This window comes from Saimiri boliviensis, chromosome 15 (assembly GCF_048565385.1).
Source record: "Saimiri boliviensis isolate mSaiBol1 chromosome 15, mSaiBol1.pri, whole genome shotgun sequence".
NCBI lineage: Eukaryota > Metazoa > Chordata > Mammalia > Primates > Cebidae > Saimiri > Saimiri boliviensis.
The window spans coordinates 14,657,956-14,671,029 of NC_133463.1; the positions used below are offsets into that span (position 1 = coordinate 14,657,956).

General features: G+C 40.0%; 1 long non-coding RNA gene and 1 pseudogene across 1 annotated transcript in view; one reads left to right on the forward strand and one right to left on the reverse strand.

The window, feature by feature from the left end:
• LOC101030877 (myb-binding protein 1A-like) overlaps positions 1-12,552 on the reverse strand; it is a 32,598-nt pseudogene extending 20,046 nt beyond the window's left edge.
• Positions 1-13,074, forward strand: part of LOC141581429 (uncharacterized) — a 48,458-nt gene that overhangs the window by 22,211 nt on the left and 13,173 nt on the right. The window lies entirely within an intron of this gene.

A 13,074-nucleotide genomic window follows, 5' to 3' on the forward strand; every position in this document is an offset into this window, starting at 1 on the left:
GAACATAATTTTCTGTAAGCCAGAGAGAGATGGAATCAGCAATTCTGGCTTCCACAATGGGAGGCTACTACTTCTTTCTCTGGACTCTCACGGTGGAGAATTCTCCAGAGAAGACTGGGATACTGGAGGAAGTGGGTGGTTGAGTGCTAGATAGCTAGAAATTTACCAGTGACCACTGTGGGCCTCAGATTTTCCCACCCAACACCCACACACACCGTGTTAATATACTTATACATTAAAATAAAACCTATCCCCACCTAGCAGAGTGAGACATCTCTCACACAACTCACAGGAAATGATCCAAAGTCTAGTTGGTTTCTACAGGCAGATCTGAATAAGCCCAGGATAATTATGTGCAAAACTGCAACGTTAACTAAACACAGGGTATGTATATCAAAAAAAATGAAAAAGCGGAGAGAAATGATTAACAACAATTTTAGTCATGACATAAAGAGGTGGGAATGTAGGAGGAGGGTATAGTCTGTTTCTGCGATTTATCAAAAGGCTTTTGCTGATAGTTTTTATGACTTCTTTACTATTCATTCTCTGTTCCTCTTGCCTTTGGTCTTCATATCAGCTTGTCTGAGTTTTTTCGTAATGGATTGACCCAAACATTCATTCCTGAGGTATCTGTGTTCATGTGGATTACCCTCATATAGGACTGCCCATGCCTCCTATTCAATTATGTGTTTGAACCTGCTGGCAGTACAATGAGGCATCCCAGGATTTTCCTGATTTCTCTTCTCCCTGTGTTCGGTGTGCAATAATCACTGCACCTTTTCCCCCTTTCTACTCAGAATTTCACCCAAGTCATTTGCTGACCCCCCCCCCCATACTTGTTTTTTCAGTGGCATAAGGATCTTAACATGGTCAGGCATCAACGGCAGCTCCAGCTTCTTGTTTGGTGGAATCGCATGGTGCCCTGGGAGAAGTCTGCCTTCACTGGATATTTTGACAAACTGGGTTTTCGAAAATGGTCACAATAATATATCCCCTCCCCCATGCTCTTTTTATTGTGTACCTTTGATAGTCTTCTATCAAGATATGGGGTCTATGTTCCCTTCCCGTGAATCTTAGTGGGCCATGACTCCCAGGGAAGTAACACTGTATGACCTCTCAGGCTTGGATATGAAAGGCAATACAGCTTCCAGCTGGCTTTCTCTTTCTCAAAGCATGTGCTTGAAGGAGGTACATGTGATGGTCGGCCTGATAAAAGAGGCCCAGCTATTCAGAAGCCACCATGCAAGAGTGATCCTGTAGAGAGACCACAGAGCTAGAAATGCTCAAGGAGTTCCAGCTGCTCCAGTCCCCAGCTATTCGCATCTTCTCAGTGGAGAGTCCAGGTGTGTGAGTGAGTGAGCCTTCAGATGATTTCAACCCTTAGCCTCCGGGCCTCTTCAGCTGTTGCTTATTCCTGACAAGCCCTCTCTAAATGGCACATGCATGAGAAAAGTAAATGTTCTTGACTTTTAAAGCCAATGTATACTGGGTAAGTGTTCATATGGAAAAATAGATAACCCAACTAGATATTATGATCTCTAAACCGGCAGAGCCCAGAGTCTCTGGGATGGAAGGCAAACATTTTGTGAAAGGGTGATTAGATGTAATTGTGAGTGGTACAACCTCCACTCCACCCCTTGGCTCCTGAACCTGGATATTCTAGATATGGGAGAAAGTATTATATTACCATATTACGTTCACTAGTTCAGACAACGTTCTGTATCTTGTGAGAGAGAACCAAACATTAAAAATTACAGCTAGCATTGTGACTGAGAACTTGATAGATCATTACAGAGTTGTGTAAAGCCAACTCCTTCTGGAGGATGAAGACGCATATGAATTCCACATGAGTTAGTTCATGCCATATTACTGTCATTGTAAAGTGAATTTCATAGAAGCAATGCTGTGGCTAATACTGTACTTCTGTATTGGGTACTTGTTATTCTGCAGATGGTGGTGTTGGCTCTGTTGTGAAAGGTGTGGAGAACAAATCTAAATCCAGAATAAATGTTTATTCCATTTATTGCCAGTGATTGCCTACTTCATGGTGGAAAGAGTCCAGTGTACACAATTGCCAAGCAGCTGCTTAGTTACCTTGAAGCATGAGGTCTTATCGAGAGCTCAAGGTTAGTCACTACTTCTGGTAAGCTGTATATTTGGCAGAGGCTCTGGTCAGATAAGCAAGCTATGGATCCATTTAAATCCGCCATTCTTCTGCCTATGGCCACTGCTTTCATGAGTCTGTTGAATAAGCAGGTGGAGTAGGGAGAATATTGAAGAAGAAATGGATAGAAATAATAGTTTTGTCCATTTGATCCATGAAAGACTTCTCTATAGGAGTGGTCTTTTGTCAGGCATTCATATGAAGCACATATTATCACACTCTCACACCCTGGGCCCATTCAGAGAGGTCCAATCACATGTTCCTTCCCCAAACCACTTCGTCATCAATCCTCTATCCTTGCTTTTTCCAAGCCCTTGACCCTCTGGTCAAAGGTTTTTCTATTGCTCATAAGTTTATATATTAGCAGTTCCTCTCTTCTAGAAAAAGTGGACATTGAGGTGTGCTGTGCAACGTTCTGCTCAGTGAAGGTGTTTCACTTCCTCATTGTTCTCTAAGCCCTCCCTGCATGGGAAGTACCATGGCACAGGTCTCCTCTGCCTCTATCAGCATAGGAGGCAGACCTACCTGTAAATTAAACTCAAGTTTCCTCAGGTGAAAGCAAAATGCTTAAAAACTTTTATATTTATTACAAAAGAGAAGCTAATATTTTCAGGATAAACAGCTATAAGCCAAGCACTAGAGTCTATCGATTTGCTTCAATGAAATAAAATCCGAAATAGTAGCTTTCATTTGTGTCGTCACCTGATTAAGTTTAGGACAATTCACTGTCTTTCTCAAAAACCCATTTATCTTGGCCGGGTGCGGTGGCTCACGGCTGTAATCCCAGCACTTTGGGAGGCCGAGGTGGGTGGATCACCTAAGATCAGGAGTTCAAGACCAGCCTGGCCATCATGGTGAAACCTCATCTTTATTAACAAAACAAAACAAAATTTATCTTTGGTGTACTACACTGGAAAATTAAATGAAAATGAGATAAATTACCACCCTGGTATCATTTAAGTTTTTAAATGATGTCCCTATCCCTGTGATTTTTCTGGGAATGTGAGAGTTTTTAACGTACTATTAGTGGGAATGCAAATTCCAAGGACTTCCACTTGAACTTTTCTATCAGAATATCTATTGATGAAGGAGTCAATATGGGAATTCTGACAATTTTTACAGATGTCTTTTCAAAATATATGACTCAACAGGGTGGTTCTTCCCAAAGAGTGCCCAGTCTCCTCTTTATTCAAGGAGTTCTTTGTTTTTGAATTAATTAAAGCCTGAGAATTGAATGAGAACTACAATTCTCTACTGTGGTTGCTGTAGACTGGATTCTGTTCTCCAGATCTGTTTTCTTTTTTTTTTCTATACAATCAAAGCAGGATCTTTTTGGGCTGCTTATCTCTGCTTGCTCTAGAAAATCCCTGTTCAGTAAGCTGCCATGGATATTACTGTGCTCAGATCATGTGATTACCATGTGACAACCTGGTTCTTATTAGGATAACCATGCCCACTTTGCTTTTACTTAAGTGCTGCTACTTGACTTTTGATAGACTGAAGTCCTTTAATTAATTAATTAATTTATTTATTTATTATTTTTATTTTTGGGACAGGGTCTCATTGTGTTGCCTAGGATGGAATGCAGTGGCATGATCATGGCTCCCTATAGCCTCGACCCCCCCCAGGCTCAAGCAGTCTTCCCCCATCAGCTTCCTGAGCAGCTGGGACCACAGATGTGCACCACCATGCCTGCTCTTTTATTCATTCACTTATTAGAGATGGGGTTGCACTATGTTGCCCTGCTGGGCTCAAGCAATCTTTCTATATCAGTCTCCCAAAGTGCTAGGACTACAGGCATAAACCACTGCACCTGGCTTTCTATACTCTATATGTCAGCAGGAATGCAGCCACTCAAAGTGTTATCCTAAAAAGAACTTGGTTTGGAGAGACTATAGGTGATAATATAGTTTTGTGGCTACTTTGTAAAGTTCTGCATTTCCACCTGGGCTTATTATTGAGAATTTCATTGCCTTCTGTTTTACCTTAGACAGGTGACTAGATTCAAATTCTCCATATTCCCTTTGGAACCTGTTGCCTACACCTATTTTGGGAAATAATTTCTATACCAGGTAGGATTTGGGGATGCAATTAGCAAAAGTAATCTCTTAGCAAAAAGAGGGATTTATCAAAATGCTACAAAAGGAGCTCGTAAAATTGATGAGGGCTAGACCATTAAAGGGCCTGCTGGGACCAGGAAGTTCAGAGGGCTGGGTAGGAGGGGTGACAGTGTCTTAAGACAGAGGCAGGGCTGCCAGAGTCCACTGTGGTTCACAGTGTGAGAAGCAAGTCTACTCTTAGAAGTGATTATTCTTAGCATGTATTGACTTCTTTTGATAGGGGCAGACTTCTAAACACAAATAGACTTCTCAGCTAACAAACTTAAATGTACATATATCTTTCAAAGTATTTGAAGAGTTTAATTAAAAGGCATTTCCACTGCCTCTAAAAAGTTTTTATATTCAAAATATCTATCCTAGTAGACAAACACACAAGAGAGAAAAAACATGAATAATTTTCCCATTTCCAAGCATGAACATCTTTGAGCCATTTATCAGATTCTCAAGGAAAGAATTGAGTGTAGGTGAGACAATAGATGCATAGACATATGGTAAACCATCAACCTGCACAGTCATGTCTTGTCTAATGTATTTTAGAATACCTGCGGGACATCTTGGTTTAGAATTAGAGACATTAATTAGGACAAATGTTCTTACTAATTCAGGAACGAAATAGGTTATTTGAAGATTTAAAATCAGACAAACACTTTCGGGAAAATATCTATGAGCTGACTGAAGTTGCCATCCAGTGAAGAGGATAAATATTTGAATTAAGGGTGTTTTAAGAATTCAGATTACAATGACCCAGCATGGTGGTTTATGCTTGCAATCCCAGAACTTTAGGAGGGCAAGATGGGCAGATCACCTGAGATCAGGAGTTCAAGACCAGCCTGGCCAACATGGTGAAACCCTGTCTCTACTAAAAATACAAAAAATGAGTCAGACGTAGTGGTGCACACCTGTAATCCCAGCTACTCTGGAGGCTGAGGCAGGAGAATCTCTTGAAACCGGGAGGCAGAGAATGCAGTAAGCTGAGATTGCGCCATTGCACTCCAGCCTGGGCAACAAGAGCAAAACTCTATCTCAAAAACAAACAAAGAACAAACAAATAAGTAAAACAAAAATTTAGATTGTGGCAATTTAGTGGAGGATGGTATGAAGTATAAAGAGGCAAAGAGACAAAGTCATAGATGCGACTTATCTTACAGGGAAAAAACATCAACAAAAATGCTAAACAAACAAGCATGCAAGAACAATAAACTCCATTTTCTTTTTCTGTTTTTGAAACCATGGAAAAAATATAACCGAGTGGTTGACAATTTCACATGGTATGACATTCCATGTAAACCCTCAGACGGCTTCTAATTGCAAAAATAAATTATCCACAAGTAGAGAAAATGGTGAAGAAAACTTAATCAGTGGACTTGTAAAAAAAAAAAAAAATTCTTCTCTCAAAAAGGAAAGCCAATTACAGGCTTGCACCTGTAATCCTTGAACTTTGGGAGACAGAGGGAGGAGGATGGTTTGAGGCTAGGAGTTTGAGATCAGCCTTGTTAAGAGAGAGAGACCATGTCTCTACAAAATAATGATAATAATGATAATAATAATAAGCGAAGTGTGGTGACAAGTGCAGGTACTCCCAGCTACATGGAAGTCTGAGGCAGGGAGATAGCTCAAGTTCAGCAATATAAGGCTGCAGTGAGCTATATCAATACCATTGTGTTCATAGCTGTTCCCCAGGGTAGAGATTTAAGCTGTCTTAAACCTCAGCTTCTTCTAGCCTGGGCCACAGAGTGAGACACTGTCGAAAGAAGAAAGAAGAAAGAAAGAAAGAAAGAAAGAAAGAAAGAAAGAAAGAAAGAAAGAAAGAAAGAAAGAAGGAAAGAAAGAAAGAAAGAGAGAAAGAAAAAAGGACAGCCTTGTAAACTGTGGTTAGGGCAGACAATCACTGAGTGATTGCTTCAGTTCACCACAAGGGAAGCAAAAATTTGTGATCTGAATTGGGCTAAGAAAGAATTCTGTGTCTCTGTCCCTGTCTTTCACTTTACTTAGGTAACATCTATTTGTCCTCACAGCCTCAGGGAGGGGAGACTACCTGTTTCTTGCTCCCAGCGGGTGGTCATGGTCTACAAGGCTGTTTGTCCTAGTGATGGTGGCGTTGCTGCCCAGAGTGGTGGTTGGATTTGAAAACCCAGCGATTATCTTCACATACTTGTAGAAAAGATTTGAGGCCAGTGTAGCCAGAGAGAAAGAAGTGGTTCCCACAAAACAATGCAGATGGTGCTCTATTAACCCTGAAAAGTCTTCCTCAGATTAACTCCATCAAAATCAGAAGCTGAATTTGAACCTATCTGTTTCATTCTCTGTGTATGTTTCTGTGCTAACTATATAATTTACAGAAGGTGAATTATTTTATTTTGGAACACATTTTTTCTTTCTTTTGTGTTTTGAGTGAAAGAAAATGTCATTTCTCAAACTGCCATGTTTTTCCTTCAGGGGTTTTAGATTTCACATTTACTTATTGTGGACACTAGGGGTCAGCAAAGAATAGATGTATTTTCCACTAGCGCTCAAACTTCAGCTGCTGCTGTTTTAAGCTGCCTAAAGATTCAAGAAGTGGCGATTCCTCAATGACCTAAAAATAGAAATCCCATTTGACCCAGCGATCCCATTACTGGGTATATATGCAAAGGATTATAAATCATTCTACTATAAGGACACATGCACACGAATGTTCATTGCAGCACTGTTTACAATAGCAAAGACCTGGAACCAACCCAAATGCCCATCGATGATAGACTGGACAGGGAAAATGTGGTACATATACACCATGGAATATTACACAGCCATCAAAAACGATGAGTTCCTGTCCTTTGTAGGGACATGGATGAACCTGGAAACCATCATTCTCAGCAAACTGACACAAGAGCAGAAAATCAAACACCACATGTTCTCACTCATAGGCGGGTGCTGAGCAATGAGAACACATGGACACAGGGAGGGGAGCACTACACATTGGGGTCCGTTGGGGGGAAATGGGGGAGTAACGGGGGGTGGGGAGGTGGGGAGAGATAGCATGGGGAGAAATGACAGATATAGTTGAGGGGAAGGAAGGCAGCAAATCACACTGCCATGTGTGTACCTATGCAATAATCTTGCATGTTCTTCACATGTACCCCAAAACCTAAAATGCAATTAAAAAAAAAAAAGAAAAAAAAAATAGATTCAAAAAGGCTCCACGCGGACGCTCACACCTGTAATCGCAGGTGTTTGGGTGGCCTAGGCAAGCGGGATCGCTTGAGATCAGGAGTTCGAGACCAGCCTGGCTAACATGTTGAAACCCCGTCTCTGCTAAAAATACAAAAATTAGCCAGGCGTGGTGGCGGGCTCCCTTAATCTCAGCTACTTGGGAGGCTGAGGCAGGAAAATCGCTTGAACCTGGGAGGTGGAGGTTGCAGTGAGCTGAGAGAGCTTGATTGCACTCTAGCCTGGGCAGCAAGAGTGAAACTCTGTATCCAAAAAAAAGGAGGGGGGGATTAAAAAACAAGCCATGGTATATGCACTATGAAGATTTAGATATCTATATTTGACGGAGTCTTTTGAATGATCGTTTTTATTTTTTTAACCTACATTCACCATTGGTTCACAATGAAACATCTTTCCCAAAAGCTTAAAAATCAAGGTTGTAAATAATATACTTTTAATACTTATTCCAAAGGTTTTCCTGATAATATCACACAATACACATAATCATTTGAGGAAAGTCTGAATATAAAATTTACAATCAAATGAATGATAATTAGTAGTCTGCATTCTTTTAACCAAAATAGGCAATGTACTTTTCCTATGCTTACTGTCCCAGTGCCTTTCTCTTCCCTTCCGCCCTTTTCATATTTCTTACTAATAAAAATTATAAGTACAAGATTAGCAATAATTTCCCACAATCTCAGAAAACCCTTGAAAACCAAAGAAAAATAAATTATAACAAGGTAGAATTAACAAACTTCTTGCTGGATTTTAATATCTAGGTTGTGGCACACTTATAAGGGTATATTTTATGAATTGCACTTTATTATTAAGTTCGGCTTTCCTACTTATTCCAGTGTGCCATATACACAAACACACACAATACACACACACACACACACACACACACACACAAATGAACACTGTGTTAAGTTCTTCATTGTTTCACTGCTAGCCAAGGTGAGTTAATCCATTGCCAATTAAATTAACTACTTCGGAATAGCAGCAGGAAGAATATTAAAGGGAAGTAAAAGTGTAAAGAAGAACAATTTTTTAAAAATGAAACTAAAGTTGAAACTATTTCAATGCACAAATGGGGAGGTTCCATATTCCTGTGACCCCCTTGTAACCAATGAGGTTAACACGGTTCAAGTTCAGATGAAAAGGGTTTCTCTGAAGATAAAATGTACATCTTACTTTATGAAAAGAACTTCAGGACTAAATAAAAAAATCAAAAGCATCTTTTTCCCTTTAAAAGTACATATTTTTTTCTTCATTCAATTGTATTAGTTTATACATTTCTAGAGAGCGATCACTCAGTCATTTTATGTTTTGCTTAACATGACACTCCATACACAAAGATCCTTAAATAAAATTTAAAAAAAAGCAACTCTCCCTTATCTAGTAAAAAAAAAAAAAAAAAAAAAAAAAAAAAAAAAAAAAAAAAGAACAAAAGGAGTCTGCACTCCTCTAAAAGAGAGGATTAGTAAAAGAAATATTCTTGAATTTCCAATTGTATCTATTGCCCAGTGTAGTCAATCATCTTCAAATTAGAAGGTCTTTACTTGCAGAATCATTTGATAAAGAAGTGTCAAGTCACAGCACAGAGGGAAGACGTCCTAATGAGGTTCCCGATGTTGAGACACTCTGAGCCCAGGAGAGTTCTCCCTGTCAGTCATCTCCAGCTTGCTCTGAACCAGCGCTTTGTGGACTGCAGCTCAGCTCACCCGTTGTGGAGAGGCCATGCGCTCTCGCTGCCAGGCAGTTTGGATCAATTGACCTTTAATGATTTTTATTGTTTACACTGCCCTTTAAAGTATCCATCATCTCTTTTTTAAAACCTCTAGTCTAAGGATCTTTCCAGACCTAGATAGGCAGAATGCTTCTTTATCTAGGAAAATGAAGACTCTTCTCAGGGTTTAGTGGTGGGAATACAAGTCATGGGGTGGAGAAAGCCCTGAAGCTAAGAACAGGGCACACATTTCTTTCTCTTTTTTCCTTCCTTCCTTCCTTACTCCCTCCCTCCCTCCCTCCTCCCCCCCTCCTCCCCTCCCTCTCTCTCACTTTTTTTTTCCTCTCTCTCCCCTTCCCTCCTTCCCTCTCCCTCCCTCCCTCCCGTCCTTCCTTCCTTCCTTCCTTCCTTCCTTCCTTCCTTCCTTCCTTCCTTCCTTCTTTCCAGGGTTTCACTTTGTCTCCCAGCCTGGAGTGTAGTAGTGCTATTTTGGCTCACTCTAACTTCTACCAAAATGAATTTCTTTTGTATTTGTAGTAGAGACAGGGTTTTACCATGTTGGCCAGGCTGGTCTCGAACTCCTGACCTTGTGATCCGCCCGCCTCGGCCTTCCAAAGTGCTGGGATTATTGGTGTCAGCCATCGCGCCCAGCTTTGGGCACCCTTCTTATATGTCATTAAAGTATTCCCAAGTTATAATAAGCATCTAAATATTGATGCTTAAATATTGAATAGGGTAAAACAGAATGATAAGATAAAGATAAAAAGTGGTTCAGGTACTGATTTATTGGGCTGTGGAAGTAAGATGGTGCTTACTGTGAACATTTTGAATAATAAATAGGGAAAGTTAATTATTAGTTAATACACCACTGAAAATAAAAGGAGTAAGGCTTAGTAGCTGTGATCAAGTACCACTACTCAGTAAGAAATGCTGAAGGCGATATGAAGTGTGGTGTTAGGACATAAAAGGGAAATGTACGTTATTTTTTACCCTCTTGCCGTTTATGTGGGTGATGCTGAAAGAAAACAATGCCGAATGAAATCTACAGGGAACTGGAGCGAAAAACACATCAGCAGGTGCACTCCATTTTCCTCACGGAAACACCAAGCAGCAGGCATATGAGAAAGGCAAGCTCGCAATGGCCTTGTGAAATAAGAACTCGGTTTTAAAGTCCTCAGGAAAAGGATGCTAGGAAAAGATTTGTATCAATAAAGCCAAGAAGATCAGTAACAAAGTGTAGAGAAAGAAAAGCCTTCTTCTGCTCCACCGTTCGCTCCACCGTTCTAAGTTTAGGAACCAAACAGCTGCTGGAGAGGCTCTTTGGGCGAAGGGAGGGAGTAATTTTGTTGGGAAATGAGAAGCCTTTATAATAGAAATGTCTTAACAGGGCTTAGTACTTCTTAGCATACTTACAAGACTCAAAATTGTCTGGTTTACTTTTTCCAACACTATCTTCGGATGTTTATGAAGCTCTCGTCAAAATCACGGCCCAGTAATAGGAATCCGCTTGAGGGACTAAGTCCCAGTGCAAGACTGTCGTGCTTAAGATGGAAAGTTAGCATGCCAGGTATAGGCTCGGAGATGAAGAGGTTACACGGATGTAAGAGAAATTACTCTGAAGAAAATAAATAGAAAATAGAATGAGACAGACTGTCTTGCAAAATGCTGGAGGGAAGAGAAATTGGTTGAAAAGTTTCCAGTCAGTTATTTTGTAAAATACATAGACCCCTAAAACAAAACCCATTTCACCTATCAACTCTATTTTTTTCCCAAGAATCTATCCTTAATATAAATTAAACAATTACTTAACTAAGAATAATACAGGTAAGTGTCATGTGCAAACATGTTGCACTGTACTGTTTTAATAAAAATTACCAAAAAAAGGTAGGTACTAGAATGCATAATGCTTTCACAAATAAACATTTATAGTGTTAAAATAATTATATAGGAAACAAAACTTTGGAAATGTTTAGACATCGGCTGTTGTCCTTAAGTGGTGTGTCCTTAAGTAGAGATTTGAAACATTTAGATTTGTTTCATTTTAACACTGAGCAAAATTAAATCAATCAGCTAGTAAAGTATGGCTAGGTCCCCAGGATACAGGCACTATAAAAAGAACCAGTGGGAGATATATATTAACAGATTTGTTGCAAATGACTGGCTTACACATTGTGGGGTGTGTTAAACAAGTCTGAAATCTTTAGGGCAAGCCATTCAGTTCTTGGGCATGAATTGAATGGCTGTCCACTGGCAGAATTTCTTTTCTTTCTGGAAAGCCTCAACCCTACACTGAAGGCCTTTCAAACACATTGAATCAACTCCATCCAGGTTTTCTAAGTCAAGTTTGCTTGCGTAAAGTCAAATGACTATGGAGTTTTATCCCTTCTACAAAATACTTCCATGACAGCAACAACTAGATTAAGTTTGATTGAATAACTGGGGACTACCACAAAACCTGTCCGTCACAGTTTACTATAGGTCAAGTTGGCATTTATACACATGTCCTTAGATTATGCATAATGTCCAAATAAAGACAATAACATGAACATAATTCCGCCATCTAAGGCAAAACTGTCCCATATACAACCAAAAACATGCTAATCCTTTCCCCAGAAGAGGATGTCTCCAAAATTTAAAGATGCTTCCTAAGCATTGAACTTCTTTTTTAGTTGTAGGAAGAGCCAGATGCAACAACTTAACTTCACCTTAGAAGGGATATTTTGATATGCTCTACACCACTGGACCTCTAGACATTTCACTGAGGTACAAGGCCGTGGCATTTTTGTAGATTTATTTCTATCCTTGGACATGAAATCGACTTACAAATATGTCTAGAGTAGTTGCTATTTCCTGCTTTGGAGGTCCACTGACCATAATGACCTGTCTGTAATGGACCAGTGTGGTATCCTATAGAAGGGAAAGGCAATCAAAAACGCCGTGGACTAAATTTTAGCTGAATTAATTTATGTGGACTAAATACATGGCTGGAGACTTGAGATACCCTTGAGGCAGGATAGTGTAGGTTTATCTGTGGCCCTGCCAGCTAAACAAACTGCTTCTGCTTGCCTCTACTATCAGAGATCAACAAAAAATCATTTGACAGGTCAATGGCTACACACCATACCAAGGGATGTGTTAATTTGCTCAATTAACACATCTGAAACAGTAACTGCAGTTGGAGTCCACCTGATTCTGTTCCTGATAATCTACTCTTACTCTCCATGATTCATCTGTTTTCCACATAGGCAAATAGGCAAGTTGAGTGAGGATGCGGTGGGAATCATTACCTCTGCGTCTTTCAGGTCCTTGATGATCGCATTAATGTCTGAATCCATCCAGAAGTACGGCATTCGTTTTGGTTTGCTATTTTCCAAAGTAGAGGCAGTTCTACTGGCTTCCTCTTGGTATTTTCTCACTATAATAGCTCTCACTCTGGAGGTCAGTAAACAAATGTGGGAAGTCTGCCAGTTGCTGACTATTTTTATCTAACTATTTATTCTGGAACTGGAGAAATAATTGCAGGATGGGTTTGGTGACCCGCTGGGTCACTGTAAGATGGATCCAGGTAAAACTCCATCTGACCTCCACAAGCTCTTACACTGACTGGTGGACAAATTCGTGTTTTAGGGTCTCCAGAAATGAGTATCAATTCACAGCTGGTGTTCAGTTACTCTCCAAGAGATTCATTGTTTTCTTTTCCTCATTGCACAGTCGCCTTAACAGGCCATGAGTTCCTTATGGACAGCTGAGAGAAAAATATTAATAATATTAACAATATATAAAGATTTAACAATATAACGTTTTAACTGTGTAGCGGGCTTTCTCCTCAAATGGACCCAGCCTCTCTTTCATTCAAGGAGTTCTGGGTCTAT